This window comes from Lissotriton helveticus, chromosome 4_1 (assembly GCF_964261635.1).
Source record: "Lissotriton helveticus chromosome 4_1, aLisHel1.1, whole genome shotgun sequence".
NCBI classification, from domain to species: Eukaryota; Metazoa; Chordata; class Amphibia; order Caudata; family Salamandridae; genus Lissotriton; species Lissotriton helveticus.
This window is the reverse complement of record NC_136063.1, coordinates 827,160,078-827,184,647: the sequence shown is the minus strand read 5'-3', so window position 1 is coordinate 827,184,647 and position 24,570 is coordinate 827,160,078.

Here is a 24,570-nt window from a genome sequence, read left to right as displayed (position 1 = left end):
ATCCAAATAACTGACCAGGCCACAACTTGAGTGAGAGTCACACTGAGGAGGATCCGTTTGTGTACATGAGAGCTCACCTATACAATGAAGTTATGCCACCTCAAGTTAAGAAATAAATGAACCGTTGTGTTGGCCCTCAGGGCAAAGTAATACAGCTCATCCTCCAAAGTTACACAACACAGAGAGCCCAGGAATTACTCTTTGGTTAAAAGTAATGTCTTAAAATCTTGGCATATTGGGACTCTGCATACTTCACATAATCAACATGTATTTCATGTAAAAAATATCCATCTTGTGAACATAACACATATGTGCCTGCAAGAAAGAACGCCCACAAGGAAATGCACACAAACAACATAGACACATTTTTGGATACAGCTTGCACACTTCAAGATGAAGCACTGTGAGAAACAAATGGCGTGGACCATATACCATATACATGGTCCAAGTGAGGTCTTAATGGATTGACACACATTAGTCTGTACAATTGTCAGCAAAGGCGTCTCAAGCAGTCAAGACCACTGTGGGGACATGTCTATGAAGATCAAAGCACACCATTAACCACTAACACTGGCCTCAATCAAACCCTGCAAGCTTATTCAAAAACATTGCACATGTTGTGTGCTGTACACTACCTTGTGACACAACTATAATGCAGACACAGAAGTGTTACCTACACAATCAGTCATATGCACACATTCCAAACATTAACAACAAGTTTTGGGAGTGCCAAGGTACATCCATCTCTTTGAGATCAGTACAAATGTGTTACTCCTCACAGGGGCATCTATCACCATATCATACAGTTGCTAGCACATAACACACACTGGCTGTAATGTGAAGTTGAACACATGTCCCGAATCTGGACAATGCTTAAGCTAATGTGCCTCCAATAGTGAGCATGAACATCATTGCTGCATTGTATACACTCCCTTAACCACATGGGAAATGTGAGCACTGTAGTGTGCACAATAAGACCAACAGCTAAGCACCACAACTACATACATGTAGCAAATATCTTTGAGGCACAATCATCTTTGTAAGCAAACAACATGGCCTGTAAGGCCCCCAATGACAGCAATGTCCAGCACCACAGGGTGAGTGCATGGAGATAACTCTACTTTAAAAATTACATCCAACTCTCACAGCTGACAAGGACAAACAGGCAGGCCCATCACACCTCTACTGCGCAACACCACCATAACTCTGTTAATGTGATAGAAACAGCGCAAGATTTAAGATCTCAGAAGCAGGGTATCTAAAACTGTGCTGCAACTATAGTAAGAGTAAAGCAAGGTCACCTTGTGTGGCAGCCTATCCATGTTACTCACAAACAAACTGCAACACATTCCTGGGAATAGGCACACAGGCACTGACCAGTGTGAGTATGCCCAACACAAATCTTGTATCCATGGACACTGTGCACATGCAGCTAACACGTGATAAATTCAAAGTATGGCAGGGACCAATGCCACTGAGGCACACCCATGCTGAACACACATGGAGTGGGCACTGTGTCGGATGACACACATGATTAGTAGAACAGGGTGTTGCAGGGGACTGTAGTGGGCACACAGATCCTTGGGTCTAGAAATAGCTGACTGTATCCTAATTAACCGTCTTGTCACTATGCATATCTTGAAAATGACGTACATCATGTATGAGTACGCAACATGTGATATGCATGCTGTTAGGGTGTGCATATTCAAAATTGCACTCCCATGTTGAGATTCATGATCAGTGCTAACAAATATGAATGCCAAACACAGTGCATAAGTCGTGGCACAGGCAAGGTACCAACACATGTGACATACCTCCCTCACACATGATGCGCAAATCAATGTGCAGTCCAATTACCTTGCAATCTAGATGTACATGTGCAATTTCTGGAACACACAAACCAGGGGACACATGTGGAGGAGGGGAAGGGATGGAAAAGAGCAATACCTGAATATAGTGAGTTCATTCTACATTGCACAAATAGCCTTTCTGACCAGACCCCACAACTGTGGGAGTTCCTCCAGAGTCAGAGCACCTCAAGTAGCATGTGACACACAACACTACAAACAGACATGTGCCTACCCCCTCCTTGCTGCTGGCCGTCCTGCAACTGCCTATGGAGGTCTGGGAAGACCACTTCTAGGACCCGGAGCATGTGGGGGTAAGTTGACAGCTGCCGCCATGCCGGCGTGGAGCTTCCAGCTTCAGCTGGACCCGGGTAATACACCGGGTCCAGCACCGGATGTCCTGCCAACTCTTCCTGATATTGATGAGGCGACAGCGAGGGCCCCCCACAGACCTGACAGCCCTGGGGATGTCCGACCATATCTCCCCCTTCTCATAGGCAGTTACCTGTCAGGAAGATAAAGTGAAACAACATCAGTACACCTGCTCCATGTCCCAGTAACACACACTTGCACTACATTGATGATGTGAACAGGGCATAGGATGCAGACAGGACTTGAATCATTGTCAATGTGAATTTGGCCTGAGGGCAAACACAAATGCCCTATATGGCTTCTAAATGCAACAGATGGCATAAGGGGTGTAACACACTCACTGATCATGGCACACACTGTACAGCACACGCAAATGCAGGGTGTTGGACAGCATGGGACATGCTGTCACATATCCCACTACACCTACGAACCCTCAGCAGACCACACATACACACCCTGGCACAGATCACTCGCCTGTCAGTATCAACAGTGTATACAACCCTCACTTTGCACATGTCACACTTGACAAAGAGGTGCCACAGGTGTTGGGCTAACTGTGCAAGACATGCACACAACACTGCATACTTGTCACATCAGATGGGTACTGCTGCTGCATACGCCATGCAGCTGTGGTGCAAAACATCACATATACACTCAGCGAGGTGACAAGGAACATACACACTCTTAAATGTCCATGAGTTAAAACACACCATTTGTACAGCATCGCCACAGGTCCCCAAGAAACATAAACATCAGTGAGTACATTCAGCTGTCACTCTGGGCTGAACACTATTACAGCCCACTAAATTATGGCAAAGAAACATGCAAGGTGTGGCACAGCAGATTGTGTAAATCCATATGCATTGGAAGTCACAGTTAGCACAATACGAGTACACACACTTAAATTATAACATGCTCTGCATGGGATACACCACAATGTAAATACCCGGCACTCACTGCCAAACCACATTGCATGTCTGTTCAACAATAACACAATGGCTGTAGTGACACTCACACAACAGGTGCACAGTCAGAGCTAGTGCAGTCATCACTCACCTGCTCCCTGGTCTCCATACAGCTTGCTGTAGTTTGGTAGGAAGGCATCCAGCAAGGCCTGGTTCTCCTCCTCACTGAATGCAGGTGCCCTCTCCATGGGCAGCAAAATCAGAGTCCAGGGAATGCAGAGACAGCAGCAGTGTAGTCCACTCCAATGTTGTGCAGGCAAGTGCCCTCTCACAGCCAAATGCACCCTTAAATCTGTGCTGCTGAGGGGCTTTCAGTATCAAGAGTACAGTGTGATAGGCCATATTACTTGCCATCCTACGTTTCATCCAATCACTTTCACCTAAGGCCCTGATACACATTTGCAGGTTTAAAATTGAGCTTCAGCTCCACAACAAAATTGCAACATTGTATATTTTTGCCCAACTGACTTTTGCAGGACACCTGTAGCACACACTCAAATCTCAGTATCCATGACAACCAGCCTGCATTCTGGGCCTACTACTCGTCCCCTAGGTGTCCCCTATGTATTTTGAGGCCTCCACACACAGGTACGTTGCGTTTTACGTCGTGCATGCCACTTTTTTGATGGTGAAACGTCCCGCACACACACACGCAAGCTCGGGGTACGGGTCGCTCACGGATGGCACATTCACAGTAGTGAAACGTCACGCACGCAATGTCGGGCTACGGGTCGCTCGCGTATGGCACATTCACAGTAGTGAAACGTCACGCACACACGCACGCAATGTCGTGCTACGGGTCGCTTGCATATGGCACATTCACAGTAGTGAAACGTCACGCACACACGCACGCAATGGCGGGGTACGGGTCGCTCACGTATGGCACATTCACAGTAGTGAAACATCACGCACGCAATGTCGGGCTACGGGTCGCTCCCGTATGGCACATTCACAGTAGTGAAACGTCACGCACACACGCACGCAATGTCGTGCTATGGGTCGCTTGCATATGGCACATTCACAGTAGTGAAACGTCCCGCACACACACATGCAATGGCGGGGTACGGGTCGCTTGCGTATGCCATCATTACAATAGTAAAACGTCCCGCACACACGCAAGTAATGTCGGGCTACGGGTCGCTCGCATATGGCACATTCACAGTAGTCAAACGTCACGCACACACGCATGCAATGTCGGGCTACAGGTCGCTCCCGTATGGCACATTCACAGTAGTGAAACGTCACGCACACATGGCAGGGATGTAGCTGTAGAGTTCACACAATGATGTCTATCTAGTTCTTGTCATTGCATACTTACACGAGCGTGCCCTAGGTGTCCCAGGCACTGATATAGCACAGGATATCAGATCACGTTGCACAATCGATGTGTGATGACCTGTTGACACATGTGATGTGTGATGGGGCATTATGTGTTACACATCACCTTTACACTAGTCCCATTGGTATCATCATGCACATGTTGTAATGCACATCCACACTTGGATGGCACAGTCATCACAATGGGCACCTGTCTCATGATGCCAGGGACCGTGGCACTTTCGCACTTGACTATTTGACGCTCATCAGGTCCCGTATGTGAAAATTGACTGTGTGTGTCATGGTAAAGATAGAATTTGCTGTTTGTGTTCCGTTAAATGCATCAGCTGTTGGTGCATCTATTATGGGTCTGTGTTGTGTATGAAATGGTTTCACAGGTATGCAAACCATGCCACATGTGCTTTGGCAATGGCTTTTGTGTCTGATGGCATCATACATCATTGATCACCATGGATACCTGACTTCATCGTGACAATTGCTGTGGTGTTGCGTTGTCACATACACACCGTTATTAGCAAGTTCTAGGATATGTACAATAGATATTCCCTGTAACCTGGCTCTGTGCCTTGCAGTCAGCTGTCTGTATGGGGTGACAACCTTCTAATGCAGGTCTGGTGACGTGTGTCACTCCTGTGATATCTTGATCTGCTCACTCAGAGCAGCCCAGCAGCTCTATTGTGTGCATGTAATTTTGTGGTCAAAAACAATATATGTGTCTGGGTTTTGTTTGTAGTGCCAGGAAGCTGGCATATGTGTCCAGGATGTATTGCATACACCAGACCCCATAGTAACTTGATGTATAGTAGCAGTGTTGCATGTGCCATGTACATTGGACTAGTTGTTGTCTGACAGTTGTTATCCATTCTTCCCAAATATGTCCTGCAGGGCACCCCCTCTACCAAGTCCTTTTCCCGACTCGGAAACCATGAGGGAACGTGATTGCATCAGACGGTACAGATTCAATAGTGTTTTGATTCAGAACTTGGCGGACAGGCTGGAACCACATCTCCAACCGCGACACATGTATCCAACTGCGCTGACACCAAAGCTAAAGGTGATGGCAGACCTACATTTTTTTGCCACAGGTACGTTTCAATATACCATTGCAGATGTGGGGGGTATGTCCCAAACTATGTTCAGCAGTGTTCTACGTGAAGTGTTAGCTGCCATGTTGGAGCAGATTGATGAATTCATCAAATTTCCAAGACCTGAAGAGTTAACAGATGTAAAGGATGAATTCTATGCCCTGGGGGGGATGCCACATGTAATTGGGTCCATTGAATGTACACATGTGGCTTTGGTGCCACCACAGGCTTAGGAGCAGGCCTACCGCAATAGGAAACATTACCACTCAATAAATGCCCATGTGATGTGTCTTGCTAACATGATGATTTCCCATATTTGTGCACGTTTTCCAGGATCGTGCCATGATGAATTCATCATGAGGTGTAGCAGGGTACCACAGATGATGCTGCAGCTGCGCAACGAGTAGGCATTTCTTGTTGGTGGGTATACTCTGTTTGTCCTGTATGTTTCATTTCTTGTTTGCTCTGGCAGAATGGCATTAGCCAAATTATAACACGGTGTATATTTGTAGGAGACGCGGGATATCCCAACATGCTGTGGTTCATGACACCGCTCCGCAACCCAAGAACAGCTGCAGACCAGCGGTACAACAATGCACACGGACAGACCAGGCGAGTGATAGAGCGTACTTTTGGACTCCTGAAGAGCCGATTCCGGTGCCTTGATAAGACTGGCGGATCCCTCCCCTACGCCCCGGTCAAGGTGTGTAACATCTTCATTGTGTGCTGCATGCTGCACAACATGGCAGTTGAGAAGGCCGTGCCACTCTACCTGGATCCTTATGAGCTGGAACATCTACCAGTTGAGGATGCTGGCCTTGGCCATGATGAAAGTGAGGAGGAGGAGGAAGAGGAGGATGATATCCAGAGTCGGCTCATACGCAACTTCTCTTAATGGTAAGTTACTGAGCATTCGTGTGTGAGCTGGTGGCATTGAGTGGCATGTGTTGCATACTGTGTGTCTAGCTGACTGTATGCGAAGTCACTTTGATGTTGTTGTGATGTATCACACAAGTGATGATGTCATGACACACGCATGTGTGCAATGAGTGAATTCAGAATGTACATGTGTACTACATTGTGATTTGTTTTACATGACCATGTCTGTATGGAAAATATTATTAATGTGTACCCTTGTGTGCCTGTCATTCCCAGGTTGCTTTGCCTGTTGTCTGTTCGTGTCACCTTGGTACTCCTGCTATTCATCCTGATGATTTCAATGTGTGTCGAATCAGCGTTCCATGCACATGTGGATATGTCCATTTGGGTAAGATATCTAAACAGGCTTATTTTGGGTCGGTATGCTTTGGGAATGTGTGGGAACTGTTTCTGTGCATGTTGTAGAAGCATACACACATGTGTCATAAACATGGTTCAAGATGCATGTTGCAACACACCCATGACTGGACTGTCACCCTTCTTGTCAGTAATCTGTTGTTGAGTGTTGACTCTGGTGAATGCATCAATGTGTGTAAACCTTGGCCCAGACACATTGCGGATGTCACCGGTTTACATTGTGTGTGACATCACAACCACAGGCTCTGTGTGGAATTGCACCGTCACTGTGTGCAGCAGGATGCGTCTGCCTCATCACATTTATGTTGTGTGCCAGTACAGTTTGGTTTACCTATTGACATGTTGTGAAGGTGTGGGCCAGTGTATGTCCCACATGGTCTTGTGATGTATTCCTATAGGTTCTGTATCGATCCCCCTATTCCTGACCCTATTCTGGTTAACAAGTTAACTAGCAGCCATCCCATGATGCAGAAACCGTTATCTGATTACGCCAGACCACGGCACAGGAGCGCGTTATCTGATTAGGTCATAACGCTTGCCATCTAATTAGGCAAAGCAATATTCCTCCAGCCCCTGATAAGGCATACGGAGTTCTCAAAACAAATCAAACCTATGACAACCTGGGGAAAACCCTGCGGCCATTGTTTTGATTTCACCGAGAACTTCAGCAAAAGAATGTGCTAACGACCAGTTCGTATGACATCCTTATTGACGTATCTATGTCCATCCTTACGTCAATCTCGGCACCTTACAGGTATAAATATTACCGATATTGCCTTAAGCAAACACACGCGGTGGTGACGAGATCGGAGCAGCCAGACTTGCCGAAGCCCAGAGCAGAGCAGACCCCGCTGGCGCAGCCCCGCCTTCCTGACGCGCTGAGAACGAGACGCTGCTTTCTCCTGCCGAGAAATCCAGCTCCGGCGCTTCCGGGCAGCCCTTGCAGGCAGCCTGGAATATCGAGACCAAAGACGAGAGATACCATCCCTCAACCATCCTAAATTCCAGGTACAGAACTGAATACCCCTTGCAGAGAATTCTTGAGTCAGTCACTTGGCAAAACAAACGTAACTTAAACTGCTACTTTCTATTCCCGCCCACGTATTAGGCTTAGGTCAGGTACACCGGGGTAGGCGTAGTTAGAAACACCAGTTGAGTACGATTAGTCAAATGTATATGTGTATGTATCTATTTTATCCATTTTAAACCACCATATGGCTTAGAAACCATATCAATGTTTTTACAGTATTATTTTATACTTCTGCTTTTATTGTATGCACTTTACTTAACCATAAGTATTGCGATAATATCGATTCATTTCTCTTGTATGAGAAATGAGACTGATCAATAAATACCATCTTTTATTGAACACGCCCGTCTCTTCCTTTTCTCTACAATCTGGTGAGACTAAGAATGCATGTACTGACTGAGTAAAATAAGTTGTCTTTTGTTTTCACACGACTCTAGAGATACACTCTTGATTAGGGGAGAGCAAAGTTGTCATGTTCTATGGTTGTCAGAAACTAAATCCCTTCTTGTCTATCCAGGGAGGTTCAACTCCTCCTTGCCTATTCGAGAAAGTTTCTAGTGAACTCTGAGCTAGCTGGCAAACCCAAAACTTTAAGTCTAATATCGACAATAGAAGACCTAGTTAACGTCTGGTCTAGGCCTATACTATTGAAGGTATTATTCCAATGCGCAGAGCCTATTGGGATAATAGGAACTACACTACAGTCTGACAACTGTCCAGTGAGTCTGTTCGTATGGATGCATTGCCCCTTGTGCCAGTATGTGATGTCACTGTCACGTTGCTACATCTGTGCCGGTGAAGAACACTGATGTGCAAACATTCTTGGTAAGTTCATGTTAACTTTCAATTTCCATTATCCCAGGAATGTTACACTGATGCCGTACCAACGTAGTGCTGTGGAAAATGTAAACACTTCCGTAACACCAGTGGGTTGACGATAATCCCAGCAATCTCTTGTGCCGTGCTGCATATCCTAGTCACGGTAGGGGTGGTTTATTGGCTTTGTGCATCATTACTCTCTGTAGAGTTTGGTCACATCTGCTTGTCATGTTTGGCATTGTAAGGCACAGTTGGAAGAGCCAATGACTGGCTCTTGCTAGGCTTGATTGTGTTTCAATAATTCCCTTCCTCGTTGCATGAGCTAAGTACGGCTCTTGCGGGTGATGTGTATGTTACATTCATGACCCTCACTGATTCCCAGTGTTGACTATAGTTGTTTGGCTATGTGTGAGTAGCAGTGCTACACATTGAATTCACTTATTTCCTGGAGCCTCAATCATACACTGTAAGTAACTTGATGATCACATGGTTCTAATTGCATTGAAGCAGCCTGGTGAGTGGTAGACCCCCTTCATTTAGGTGACAAACTCTGCTACCTTTTATGTGTCCCAGTTCAAACCTCATATGTAGTATCATTTCAAAACCTGTGCTCACAAATAGGCTACAGTGGCTGTGGTTAAAGTACACAGGTGTTACTGTTACAGTATAAGTCATGCAGTATAATGTGATGCTTTACCAAGAATTGTGGAATTGTTATGCTTGTTTACCTTTGTTTCAGATCTCCCTCCCTGCTGTTCCCATCCTCTCCTTCCCTCGCCTGATCACCATATTGAGTCTGTTAATCATACTCAGACCAATGGGCTATCTGGAGATGGACCCCTTTCAGCATCGCACTAATCTGATGGTCAAACATACCAAAAGTCCCGGGCAGTCGTGTGGAGATAGTTTCAGCAGCATTACAGGTACCCTCATTGCATGGCAGTTATTTCCTTCAGAGCAATGCCACTGGCCATGTCCATTGGGTACAGCAGCATGGCCTCAGAACGAACTTGAACCATTTTGGTTGTAAAAGTATTTCCAAGTGTACATTGTGCCCCATTACTGTTACCGCAGATGTCTTGTCAGTCTGCATGAGTCATCTATGGCATACTTTACAATGTTAGTGCATATGTGGTTATGTGTCCTGTGTCAACATGCATGGTGTTTGTGATAGGTCATGGTCCATTATGTGATTGGCATACATGGTTGTGTATGTACTTTTTTTAGCTTGATACCCACATCGGTCATGCAACACATGCTGACGCTGTTTGTCCTGTGACCCGCTTGGCCTTTTGATGCATGACCCAGTGCCCGTCATATTTGGTGATTGTTCACTCATTTTCTAGCAGTGACCCATGAGTAACCAGACACTCCTTCCTTTCCATACACATGTCGCATGTTGCTTTGCAAATATCCTTGTCTTTGTGTGCTACTTTTCCATGGTGTCTCACACCTTCTGCCATCATGTGTTCACACATGCCTGATGCTGCATCCCCAGTGACACTGGAACACGCAGTGCCCAGATTGTACCACACACAGGCCTCCAATATGCTCCTCCATCCATCCATCCATTCTTAAGGCTGGCGGCAGCTTGTCTGTGCCACAGTTGCACCACCTCCATGGCAAAGGCAGGACCGTCTGCGCCGGGACCGCGCACAGCGCCAGACCCCTGGACCCCCAAGTGGCCACAACATCCGATTGCACTACAAATCCAGCACCCTCCACGCACTCAAGCCCGGACGCGATCCGGTACGGGTCTACCCCAAAGCACACCAAAGGGCCCTTCACCTGCCCCAACTGTAGCTTCTACAGCATCCGGCCCACGAAAACATCGACCAGAGAACCCACCACCTCTGCTACATCCTCCTCAACACCCGCTCCACTTGCAAACACGCCATCAAACTCTGAGTCCTCCTAGACTCAACCACCCCCGACGTCGCCTTCCTGACCGAGACCTGGCTGAACAACACCTCCGCACCAGACATCACCATTGCCATCCAAGAGGGGTACACAATCTCCAGTAGAGACCGCACCAACATAGTGGGAGGGGACATCGCCATCATCCACAAGGACTCCCTCGGAGTCACAAACAACACCAACGACACCCTCACCACCGCTGAGCATATGCACCTCCAGTCCACACCGACCTCAACACCACCCTCTGAGTAACTATCGTCTACAGCCCACCCGGATCCCGAGCACAGTTCAGCGACACTATCACCCACCTCATCAGCACCCATGGCCTCACCTCCACAGACTACATCCTCCTCGGGGACATGAACTTCAAACAACAACGACGCCAACTCCACTGCCCTGATTGACAACCTGGCAAAACTCGGATTCAAACAGCTCGTGATGACACCCACCCACGCTGCTGGACACACACTGGATCCCATGTTTTCCACAAGTCACCACGTCTCATTCAACGACACCACCAAACATTACTGGACTGACCACAGATGCGTCCACTTCACATTAAGGAAGCCAACCAAACAACACCACACTCAACAGTTGCCACGCCTCTGCTGGGTGAAGCTCTCCAAGGACCAACACACCACCACCCTCGCCCTGGGACCAACCATCAACCCCACCGACCCCAACACCGCCGCCATCAAACTCAAACAGTGGAACAACAACTGCGCCGACACCCTTGCCCCACTCAAGACCTCCGCAACCAATCACACCAACAAGAAAGCCACTTGGTTCACCGAAGACCTCCAGGCCTCACAACACACCTGTCGGAAAGTGAATGAGAACAGGCTCCGCAACCTAACACCAGACAGCTGCACAGCCCACAAGCACAACACCGACACACATTACCAACTCATCAGGACTAACAAGAGGGCCACCTTCAGGGACCACCTACACAACAAGGCACACAACACCAAAGGGCTCTTCTACATCGTGAAAGAACTCTCCAACCCCAGCTCCAACACCAACGACATTCGACCATCACAAGACCTGTGAGATTCACTGGCCACCTTCTTTCAGCGCAAGATCACCAACATCCACAACAGCTTCAACACCGACACCCCCTCATCCTCCGCCGAGACCACCACCCCTGCGACCCCCACCCACACCATTCGCCTGACCACCTGGTCCAACATCAGCAAAGCAAACACCATCAAGACCATGAACTCCATCCACTCCGGATCCCCATCTGAACCATGCCCTCGCCACATTTTCAACAAAGCAAGCACAGCCATCACACCACATCTCCGATCGACAATCAACTTCTCCTTCAAGACTGCAACCTTTCTGGAGAGCTGGAAGCACACCGAGATCAACGCACTACTGAAGAAACCCAAGCTGGACCCGAATGACCTCAAAAGCTTCTGGCACATCTCCTTGATCCCTTTCCCGCCGACAGTCACGGAGAAAATTGTCAACAGACAGCTGACCCACTACCTCAAAGGCAACAACATCCTGGACCCATCCCAGTCCGGCTTTTGCAGCAACCACAGCACCAAAATCGCCCTCAGCACCACCACCAATGACATCTGCATCCTGAGGGACAAAGGAGGAACAGACGCACTCATCCGTCTGGACCTATCAGCAGCCTTCGACATGGTGTGCCACTGCACCCTAACAGCACACCACCACGATGTTAGGATCCAAGAGGAGGCCCTGGCCTGGACCATGTCCTTCCTCTCTGGCAGAACCCAGAACGTCCGCCTCCCAACCTTCCGCTCAAAGACCACCGATATCATCTGCGGCATCCCACAGGGATGATCCCTCAGCCCAACACTGTTCAATATCTACATGGCACCACTTGCCCACGTCGCTCAACAACAAAGCCTCAACATAATCTCCTACGCCAACAACACCCAATTGATCATATACCTCACCAATGCCCCCCACACCGCCAATGCCAAACTCCACAGGGGAATGAAGGCCGTTGAAGAATGGATGAAGGTCAGCAGGCTGAAGCTGAATTAAGAGAAGACGGAGGTCCTCATCCTCAGTACCACCCCATCATCCTGGGACGACTCCTGGTGGGCAACAGCGCTAGGAACAGTCCCAGCACCCACCTACCACGCACAAAACCTGTGGGTCATCCTCAACTCCACCCTCTCCATGACCAAGCAAGTGTACGCTGTCTTTGTGTCATGCTTCAACACCCTCCAAATACTCTGCAGGATCTTCAAATGGATCTCCTCCCACACAGGAATAAGCATCACCCAGACCCTTGTCAGCAGCACACTGGACTGCGTGAACACCCTCTATGCGTGAACAACAAACAAGCTCCTGAGACGGCTGCAACGCATCCAGAATGCCTTGGCACAAGTGATCATGGACGCCCCCTGACGCAGTCACATCACACCTCACCTGAGAGGCCTGCATTGGCTCACCCTCAACAAGAGGATCACCTTCAGACACCTCAGCCACACTCAGTAGGCACTCCACAACCACTGGCCAAAAAATACAATATATGGACGTCTACCATCCAACACCCCGTTGCCTGTAGTCCATCCAGCCTGCCTTGCCCTGTGCAACATTCATCACTTCCACAGTCCAAGTGCATGCGGGTGATATTTCACCCACATCAACATCAACAAAGAGTCCTGGTAGTCCCTCACTGGAGACAGGCACATTACCCATGACCTATACACCTTTATGAGACTCTTCCGTAAATGTCTGTTTGAGCAGTATGGCAAGGCAGCCTCCTCCCCCTCAGCAGATAGTAACCATCATGTGTGAGTATTTCCCACCATGGATGTAGTTGATCATACATTGTGACCTATGTGTGTCCACAACCAGACTCAGATCCCACTGTATGGATGGCTTGAGTTTGTTCAGCACTCTGGCATACTTTGACATATCCCTACACATATGTCTTAGACTCACGTCAAAAATAACTCAACATCAATACGTATTGTGTTTGTTATTTTGTGAGTGAATTGTGAGTAGGGGTTAGGTGCTGTACAAACATGTGGGGAATCCAAAGTTCACAGAGGGAGATGTGATGCCTTGCAGTTTTAGTCAACAGAGTCAAGACCACAGTGTTTGGCATCATTGGTGACACTTTGACCAGCAAGTCCATGTGGGAGAGTCAGACAGTCAATAAGGTGATGCTGTTGCACACAATGGCAAGATGCCAGACCAGGTGACCTGGGAGATGCGCATGGTCCTCTACCTCTCAATGTCTTCTCCGTGGACGACTCACCTTCCTTGGGGGACCCTCATGTGCAGGCCTTGACGATGCTTGGGACTCTCCGTTGGATGATTCCACCTCCTCCTCCCTCCCTGTGCCTGTTTGCAGTCTTTGCCTAGATGTTTCTGGCCTGGTGACACAGGGAGGGTGCTGCCTGTTGTCAGCAATCCGACGGAGTGAGTGGATAATGTCCTAATGCACCGCCAAGAGCTCAGCCAGTGTTGCCTCCATCCGTCCAAGTTGTCGTCATTGACTGGCGTGTTGCTCGGCCTGCTGGTTTTTTAAAGCGATGAGGGCCCCCACTCCCTGGCTGAACACCCTGGTGTCCCACCGGTAGTCCTCCGTGATGTTTCTGAGTTCAGACATATCGGGTCCTGCAGCTTCCTGTTCAGGTTCTCGCCTCCGCCTTGAGCCACTCCCACCACCCCTGCCCACACGAGCCTGGCCTGCTGTTGTGGGCACATCAGGGCGCCGGGACCCCTGAGGGTTGACAGTGGTGGTGTTGTCTTCCACCTCCTGGGTGCCCGGCGAACCGCGTCCCTCATTTTCAGACTGGCTCAGTTGTGGATTGTGGGCAGGGCTTCGAGCTATCTGCTGGGATGTGGCAGGAATGGGTGTGGTGGTTGGCGCAGATGCCCCTGATCCAGCTGCTGCATGGGTTTGCGATCCAGAGGTGCCAGGTTGGTCGGGGTCATCCATGGAGTGTTGAGAGGCATCACTGTTGGTGGGTTCAGGGTCCTGTGGAGCCTGGGACTGTGATCCATCTCCCCCTGGTTGGGGTTAGATTGCGCACGTTGCCCTGTGGGTGTGAGAGACAGACAATGTTAATGGCATTCAATGGAATATGTATTTTTCATGTACCTTGTCCTTATCACTGTTACACCTGCTTATTATTCTGCTCACTGTTCACTTGTGATGTCACATTGATCTGTGTTCATTACACATTTCAATGTGAGGGTCTATTTACAATGAATGGCACAGCCAGACATATCAGCAGGGATTTGGCTGTCATTGTGCACCACAGCTATGCCAGCATGGATGCAAAACATTAACACTGCGGATCAGCATGGTGGAAATACCAAACAACTGCATCCTGCATCCTTGCCATAGAAGTGGCACATTGCTGGAGTTGTGTTGCTCGTACAACGCAGCTCCAACAATGCTCTGTGTGGGCCTATCTGCACAATGCTCTGTCAATGCTTACGTCTGCTTCAGGCATGCACAGGGTTTTGAGGCAGCATGCGCAAACAAGTGGCAGAGTGAAATGTTTAAGATTTCAGTCAACCACTTTTGGGAGGGGTTGCTGTGGCGTGATAGACAGCCACTGCCCACCACACCACAACCACACCACAACCAGTACACCTACTTCTGGGGAAGTGCTTTAGAATGTTGTACATCTCCCAGGTGCATCACCTTGTCAATACCCAGCACCATTGCACTGATATTTGTGAGTCCACGGCGTCAGTAAGGTGTAGCTACGGCATCGTGATATGAGTGAAAGGGACTTGTAAATCAGCCCTGTGCATTTCTTGCTTGAATGCTTCATCTGATAGGGATTTGTTGTGTTACATGACGTTTGTGACAGTGGGGCACTACATTGCCTGGCCTACCTTGCTATGTTTAGGTAAGGGGTGTGTGTGATAGGCTGTGCTGGTATTTGGAGTGTGAGTTGGAACTGTGCCTCACTCATGGTGTGGCTGTCCCACCATGGAGCATGCTGTAATGCCCGTGGTGTGAGTTACTGTGCAAGATATCTGACCTTGTTGTCCTGATGTTAGTGTTTGCACTGGTCACAGGAGGGCCTTGTGCTGCATACACCAGTGCCCAGTGTCAGCTATGTTGTCAGTACTTTCTCACTCCCTGTACAATGAGCATGGTCCATGTGTGTGTACCTGGACCATATGGGATGAGTGCAATTGGGCTTGTGCGTACACAGTATTGGTGATTGGAGTTGCCAAAGATTTACCATATTCACCATCCCCCTTGCACCCTCCTACCGTCCCCCTTGCAGCCTTCTGGACCTCAGGCCTTGCACCCACCCCCATACTGTTGGGCACTGCTGGGAGTCCTGTGCACCCACCCCTCCTATGTCTGGGCACTTCTGGGAGTCCTAACCACCCACCCCTCCTATATCTGGCCACTGCTGGGAGTCTTAACCACCCACCCCTCCTATGTCTGGGCACTTCTTGGAGTCATAACCACCCACCCCTCCTATGTCTGGCACTGCTGGGAGTCCTGTGCACCCACCCCTCCTATGTCTCGTTCCACCTGGCCTGGCAAACCGTCCTGGTGCGCCTGATGGGTGCAACAGCATTGACCTTATTGACGATCCTCTCCCACATGTGTGTTTTCTCAGCTATGCTGGTCTGTCTGACCAATGCTCCAAGCAGCTGTAGCTCGACTCTGATGACCTCATATACAAGGATCTCCATCTCCTGGTTTGTGAACTTTGGATTCTTTGGTCCTGATATGTTGTGGGGAGAATGTGTTTGGGGGGGTGAGGGTGTGTATAGATGGGGCGTGTGGGTCTGAATGTGATTGGTGGTATGTGTGAAGGTGGATGCGTGCAGTTGTTGGTGTGTTGTCAGTCTCTAGGTAAATGTGTATGTTGCAAAGGATGCTGGTTTGTGTGTGTGGGCCCTTTTTATTGATCCATTTGTGGGTGTGGCTTAGTTTGAATTTTTGGTGGATGTGTTATTAGGGGTGGGTCTGAGTTTGGCCCTCTGTTTGTCAGTTTGGTTGTGGTCAGGACTTTGTTTACAATGGTTTGTACACAGGAGATATGTTTTATGGTGTTGTGCGACTCGTTTGCACACTCCTTGTGCTGTTTTTGGTGTACGTGTGAGTTTTTTTGTGGGGGGATTTGTTGCGTACTTTAGTGTGTAGCTCTCTCATACGCGACGTATTTAGGGGGTACGCGTGGGGTTTGTTGAGGGGGGGTCGTTTTTGTACTTTATGGTGTGGCTATCCCATACGCGACGTATTTAGGGGGTACGCATCTTGTTCGTTAAGGGGGGTCGTTTTCGTACTTTATTGTGCGGCTATCTCATACGCGACGTATTTAGGGGTACGCGTGGGGTTCGTTGAGGGGGGTTCGCTTTCATACTTTATTGTGTGGCTAACTCATACGCAAAGTATTTAGGGGGTATGTGTGGTGTTCATTAAGGGGAGGTCGTTTTCGTACTTTATTGTGTGTCTATCTCATACGCGACGTATTTAGGGGTACGTGTGGTGTTCGTTAAGGGGGGTCATTTTCGTACTTTATTGTGCGGCTCTCTCATACACAACGTATTTTGGGGGTACGTGTGGTGTTCGTTAAGGGGGGTCATTTTCGTACTTTATTGTGCGGCTCTCTCATACACAACGTATTTTGGGGGTACGCGTGCAGTTGGTTGAGGGGGGATTCGCTTTTTATTTGATTGTGCGGCTCGCTCATCCGCGATGTTTGGCGTACAAATTGCAGTACGCATGCGACGGCGTTTTCCCGTACGAATAGCCTTCGAGGTTCAGGTTCCCGATCGCACTTGGCGGGTCGTACGGCATGTTTTCAAATCGTACGGTTCACTGGCCGAGTCTGTGTCGTACGGTTCTTAGCTTGTTCTTAGTATGGTTCGTAAACATTTGTATGGAATCTTTGTAAACGGATCGTACTACGCAATTCGGACGTTTTTTTCCGATTCGTACGGAAACAGCTCCGAATACGAATCGCCGGACGTTTTTTTTCCCCGAATCGGAATCGACCCCTTAGTGTCAAATATATGTTTTTCCTGATATTTTTGTACTTACCATTATAATAATAGGATCACAATATTGTGGCAAAGGATATTTTTCACACAATATTTTTGTCAACGATATTGTTTACGATGATATTGTGTCAATGATCTACAGCACTCATTGGAGATTGAATAGCCCTTAGTTCTGAGTTAGTCAGACACCATGGCAGTGGCGGCTGGTGACATTTAAAAGTGGCGAGGCTTAAAAGTTTGGTTTGATTTTTATGTAGTGAGCAACGTGGGCAAGCTTAATGGACAAGTGTGGGTTCCAGGCTGGATTCTCCTCCAGAGAAAAGAAATTCTAAAAATAGATATGCACATCTTTAACCACCTCTCTTTCCTCTTCAGCACCCTCTTTTCACTCACTTCACCACATCCAAACATACACTGCACTCAATCACATTTAAGCAATTTATTTACTTTTGGCCTGTAGATATGTTGCTATCTGTGACCCTCTTATGACAAATTTTTGACAAAATTGCAAAATTAAGTAAAACTTGAAACAAGAGAGGAACTACATCATTGATATGGATTGCCTTAACGTTTTAACACTCATTGGGGCATATTACCAAGCAATAGCGATAATTATCGCTATTGCTTGGTTAGAGACAAAATTTTACCGCTGAGCTGCGGCGATTTTTATCGCAGATAAACCTTGGTATTACCAAGGTTTATCCCAAATGCGAAAAAAAACGGCCGCAATGCATGAATATCGCTGAAAAGTCAGCGATATTCATGCATTACCGAGCTAATGCTCTTAGCCATGTTATCCACCTCCCATTGGATAACATGGCTAAGAACTGTTCAGGGCAGGTTTTAGCTTTTGGAGATATTCGCGCTTAGCGCGAATATCTCCAAAAGTTGATAATAGGAGATAGCGATGTTAGCGACTGTTTCCAGTCGCTAACATCTTGGCACGCCCACTTTGCATGTCATTAGTGATAAATATCACTGACATGCAAAGTGGGGCCCAAGATGGTCGCTATCTCCTACTAGCTGTCTCTAACTGGTGTTAGCGACAGCTAGGTAATAGGGAGATAATTTTATCTCCGCTTTCTTGGCTTTTAAAGCCAAAAAAGCGGAGATAAACCCCCTTGATAATATGTCCCATTGTTCATAAATCAATCCATATTTTTTGCACTAATGTTGTTAGGCGCATGAAGATTGGGCCAGTTTTAATGCATACAGACAGCGGGCGTAGGGGGCTTGCCACTTGGTTCAGGAACTCCGAAGGGCTGCACTAGCCTTCTCCAGGAGTGCAGTGAGAGTTGAGGCAACCACGGAAGTGACCTGCCTAGGTGCGGTTTGCGGGTGCCCAGAACTTCTGCAATCACGTTATGACACAAATAAATCCGCTCAAACAACTCCCCCAAACCTGCCATGAAGCCTGCAACGAATTCTCACAAGGACACTGACTTCAGTAGAGATTACAATGCAAATGGGACCTTAGAACCTAGTGCCGAAAGAGATATCTGTGGTAATCGGTGTGGGGAAGGAATGATTGTGGCTAATGTTATTTCACTTAGTTGGCAGAAATAGAAGAGCTCATATCTCTGATTTGCCCTTGACTCGGATATTTGGATCAACTTCACAAGGGAACAAGAATCCTGGTCTGCTCGTCTTTTGCATCCATTTCACAAGGGAACAAATGCTGCAGCTCCACTTCTAATGGAGCCAGCGATGTGCAGCTAGGGCCTGGGGTGTCACAGTAGGGGAGATTAGCATGGCGAGGGGTCTCAGCACAATATACATAACAGAACATTAGCATTCTAACACTTACCATTACTGAGGACAAGGCATCAAAACACATGTGCACAGTGGTTGCATCCACTCCTACGTGTGACGGTTGGGAAAGAGTTGGATCTATGCCTGTGAATGAGGGACAGCTGCTCTCATGCATGGACAGAGACTCCATCGCCACAAACCATGACACTGACAGCTTCACAGGCCTATAGAGAATACTGCCATAGACTACAGTGGCAATGATTCATTATGATGGGCCAGTGGTGGTCGGTGGTGGGAGTGCTGCCGGGCGGTGATGTGGGGCGTAGTAAAGTACGGTATATGGCCAAATACAGGTAAGTAAACATAAAAATAAATAAAACAAATTTTGTTGCACGCACTGCATCGCATTTGGCGGCAGCAGGACTCCCACCACCGACTGCTACTGTGAAGGGCTTTAGAACAGTAAGTGCGATTGCGAAAGGCTCCTGTTTTTTTTGTTTCAATGGCCTTATTGTTCACCAAGTAGGATATCTTGCAGGCTTGTCCAGTGTGGTGATAAGTTGTACCACCAGTTACTTGAGGGGTTTCAGAAATTTGATGGCTGGCATGTTAGCTTTTTGGATGATTTTCAGGGCACGAGGCTCTTGGAACAGTTCATTTTTCAACATGACCTAATAGTCAGCATTCACACTTTTAGCATCTTTGGCTGTGGGTGTGGTATTTCAGAATCAGGTGAGGGTCAATGCTAATGCTTTCCCTTTGTTTGGAACATTTTTTAGACTGACTCGGCAAGCAAGAGTGTAGGATCAGCTGGAAATCCACCTCACCTGCTGTGTCCCCGGGTACCAGCCATCAACACTTAATTTCATGTTAGTGTCACCTTTGTGCTCTTTGTATTTTGGGGGCATTATCCTACAATCCATTCTTTGTTTTTTATTTTTATTTGAATTTATACTTACTGACTAATTATTATTTTAATTCTCAATTGATAGAGCAAATTTCCAAATTTTGCAAATTAAACGCATGTAACTGAAAAGTGATAATTTAAATGCTGAATACCATGCATAATAAATGCCAAAATGTGATGTAATCACACTTAAGCATTATAAGCAAAGACATGAATTAACATAGTGTATTGACTAAAGTTAGCCTAACTATTGATGTCAATTTAAATGTCCACTTTACACGTTTATTACAGGAGGCCTTGTTTCAAGAGGCCTGTTCTTGCATTTAAACTGTTGTTTTGCATAAGATGTTTTTCTCTTTTCACTGCAGATGCTGTAATTTTCCCAGAAGCCTTCTATTCACTAGTGAATAGGCATGTGTTATGTATTAGACAACTGATAGTGAGGTTCGCACTGGGAGAAGAGGACATGGCTGGAACCGTAACTTGTGGGAAGAACTGTCTGAATCACAAGATCTGTTCAAAGCAACAAACCAAAAACATGATTCCATAGCTCATTAAGAAGACATGAGAACCTGGGGAGTTTACCTGCTCGCAGAGTTTTTGTCATTTGTTCATGGGAGCTTGGAATCTACAATTTGTTGCCATTGATGTTTTGGTAGAATTATATTGGTGTGTGTTCTTTAGATTAGAGGAGCTTACCTTTCACTCACAGAAACTTGATACAGAGAGCTTACTGCAGATCTCAGGAAGCAAACCTTAGAGATGCTTGCTGACTTAGAGCTGAGAATACTTTCCAGCTTCTGCTAACTTCCACTGCTTGAATGCTAAGGCTTCATGCATAAGTCTTTTTATATTCTCTCATCAGAACACTTCATTTGGGTTTCTGAAACAGACACCTTACATTGCTCATTGAAATTAAATGCCCAATCTATAAATTGTGATTATGGATATTCCTTTATGGAACACACTTGCTGCATTTTCTCTCTATTATTTGTAATTCTTACTAACGTGGGGTTTTATCTTACACTGAAATATTGACGTATAAATTATTTGAATATGTAATAAATATGACTACATTTTAAATACTTATTGAATTATTAATTGATTTGTTAATAAACCCTTTAAACTGACTTTAATAATTTCTTGGAGGCTGCTGAAAAGGAGACAGCTCATCCTCACAGCAGGAGTCTGATGGTCTCCAGGTGGTCTTTTTTCTTTTGTCCCACCCTCTTTTCTATATATATATTTTTTTATATTTCTTTTTATTAATCATGAAACAATGAAACAAACATAACAATTGCATTGGGAATGCATAGGCATTATCACTGCAGTGCTCGGTGCAGAGGTCGTCTCGCAAACAGGACATAAAACAGAATAGTAAAAACTTGGAATCAAGGGGAATCCAGAGTGACCAAATCAGTTCGCCTGGCTGGGGGAACACAAATATCCCCCCTGTACACATTCCACGGCCCCCATATTTTTATCCACTTCTCAGGGCAGCCCCTCGCAACATACACAGCACGCTCTCTGAACATACACCAGTCCAAGTCTTGGGCCCACTTGGCGTGTTGCGGCGATTGGGTGGCTCCCCATAGTTAGTTGGCAATCATACAGGCCAGCGTAACCCATCGCTTTAAATATTGATTAAGATCAGTGGTTCCCAAACATTTAAGAGACATCTGCGTGCCTCCAATCCCACCTCACAACCCAGGACATCTCGCAGAGTCTCATGTATGGCGCGCCAATAGGTTTGAACTCTATCGTAGTGCCACAGTATGTGTAGAAACGTCGCAATATCTCCACAGCCTCTCTTGCATTCCCCATTTGTACTCCATCCCATCCTCACCAGCCCCGGACCAGTAACATAAGACCTATGTAGAATCATCAATTGCACCAGACGCAACCTCATCTGTATCGCTACTACCTTGGGGGAAGACACAGCCTCAACCCAGTCCTCATCATCCAACTCTAATCCATCGGCTACCCACGCCTCCCTGATAGACCTCAGTGGGTCTTCCATGTGATTGATCAATCAATCAATCAATCAATCAGGTCATTTATAGAGCGCACTACTCACCCGTAGGGTCTCAAGGCGCTGGGTGGGGGGGGGGTGCCGTTACTGCTCGAACAGCCAGGTCTTGAGCTTCTTCCTGAAGGAGAGGTGGTCTTGGGTCAGGCGCAGGTCGGTCGGGAGTGAGTTCCAGGTCTTGGCGGCCAGGTAGGAGAAGGACCTTCCTCCTGTTGTCGCTCTTCGGATGCGGGGGACGGCGGCGAGGGCGTGGTTGGTTGATCTGAGGAGGCGCTTGGGTGTGTAGAAGTTGATCCGGTTGTTGAGGTAGCTCGGGCCTTGGTCGTGTAGGGCTTTGTGCGCGTGGGTGAGGAGACGGAAGGTGATTCTCTTGCTGATCGGGAGCCAATGCAGATCTCTCAGGTGTCCGGAGATGTGGCTGCGTCGGGGGATGTCGAGGATGAGTCTGGCCGAGGCGTTCTGGATCCGCTGGAGTCTCTTCTGGAGCTTGGCGGTGGTTCCGGCGTAGAGGGCGTTGCCGTAGTCCAGTCGGCTGGTGACGAGGGCCTGGGTGACCGTCTGCCTCGTCTCGGTGGGGATCCACCGGAAGATCTTACGTAGCATGCGCAGGATGTTGAAGCAAGACGAGGAGACGGCGTTAACTTGTCTGGTCATGGAGAGGGAGGAGTCCAGGATGAAGCCCAGGTTGCGTGCGTGGTCCGTCGGTTTGGGTGCGGTGCCCAGGGCGGGGGGCCACCAGGAGTCGTCCCAGGCGGAGGGCGAGGAGCCCAGGATGAGGACCTCCGTCTTGTCCGAGTTCAGTTTCAGGCGGCTGGTCGTCATCCATTCGGCTACATCTCTCATCCCTTCGTGCAGGTTGGCTCTGGTGGTGGCGGGGTCGTTGGTCAGGGAGAGGATCAGCTGGGTGTCGTCGGCGTAGGAGATTATGTTGAGGTTGTGTTGGCGTGCGATGGCCGCGAGGGGGCTCATGTAGACGTTGAAGAGGGTGGGGCTCAGTGAGGATCCTTGAGGGACGCCGCAGATGACTTTGGTGGCCTCTGACTTGTACGGTGGTAGGCGGACTCTCTGTGTTCTTCCGTCGAGGAAGGAGGTGATCCATTCCAGTGTCTTGTCCTGGATTCCGATGTTGCCGAGGCGCTGTACTAGGGTGCGGTGGCAGACAGTGTCGAAAGCCGCGGAGAGGTCCAGGAGGATGAGGGCCGCTGTTTCTCCGTTGTCCATCAGAGTTCGAATGTCATCGGTGGCAGCGATGAGGGCGGTCTCGGTGCTGTGGTTCGCTCGGAAGCCCGACTGTGAGGGGTCGAGGGATCCATTCGGCTCGAGGAAGGCGGCCAGCTGTTTGTTGACGGTCTTCTCGATGACTTTGGCCGGGAACGGGAGGAGCGAGATGGGACGGTAGTTCTTCAAGGAGATAGTTTTTTCGGGTAGATGCCCATCCAATACACGATCTTCAAGGGGGGAGGCCTCGGGGAGGCCTTCTCCCGGCACAACATGAGATAGAAGGGCATGCCTGACTTGCAGGTAGCAGAAGTGCTCTTTATTATGAAGGTGGTGACTCTGCTGAAGTGCCCCGAAGGTCAGTATTTCCCCCCTCCCCCAGACATCCTTTATCTGACTAATTCCAATCAACTCCCACCTGTCAAAGCCTTTGGTGGTCCACAGATTGCCCAATTTGGCGGAGCTAAAGAGAGGGGTCGCAAGAGTCAATCTCCCTTCCCATCCCAGATGCTTATTAGCCGAATGCCAAACCCTTACTGCATGTGAGGTGGGACCCGCAAGAGAAAACCGCCCGGCCGATTATACAGGGCCTGAAGGAAATCCCCCCCGGGGGACTGACTATGATCCATAGCATATACAGGGTCTCCCGGCAGGCCGTAGACTATCTGATTAATAGCTGCCAACTGGGAGGCCCAATAATATTTCCTCAAATCGGGGAGCCCAATACCACCATCATACCAGGCCAAGGTGAGTTTGGTACAGGCAATGCGGGGTCTACCATCCCAGAGGAGCAGCCTCTGGAGCGCCTCAACCTCCTTGAAGTACTTGGCAGGCACTGGGTCCATCGCATTTTGGAGAACGTATAAAAATCGCGGAAGAGCCAACATTTTAAAGGGTACCGCTCTGCCCAGAAGTGACAAAGGCAACGCCCTCCAACGCTCAACATCAGCACGCAGTCTAACCAACGGCGGCAGCAAATTCTCAACGTACCTTGTCTTGGGGTCCAAAGCA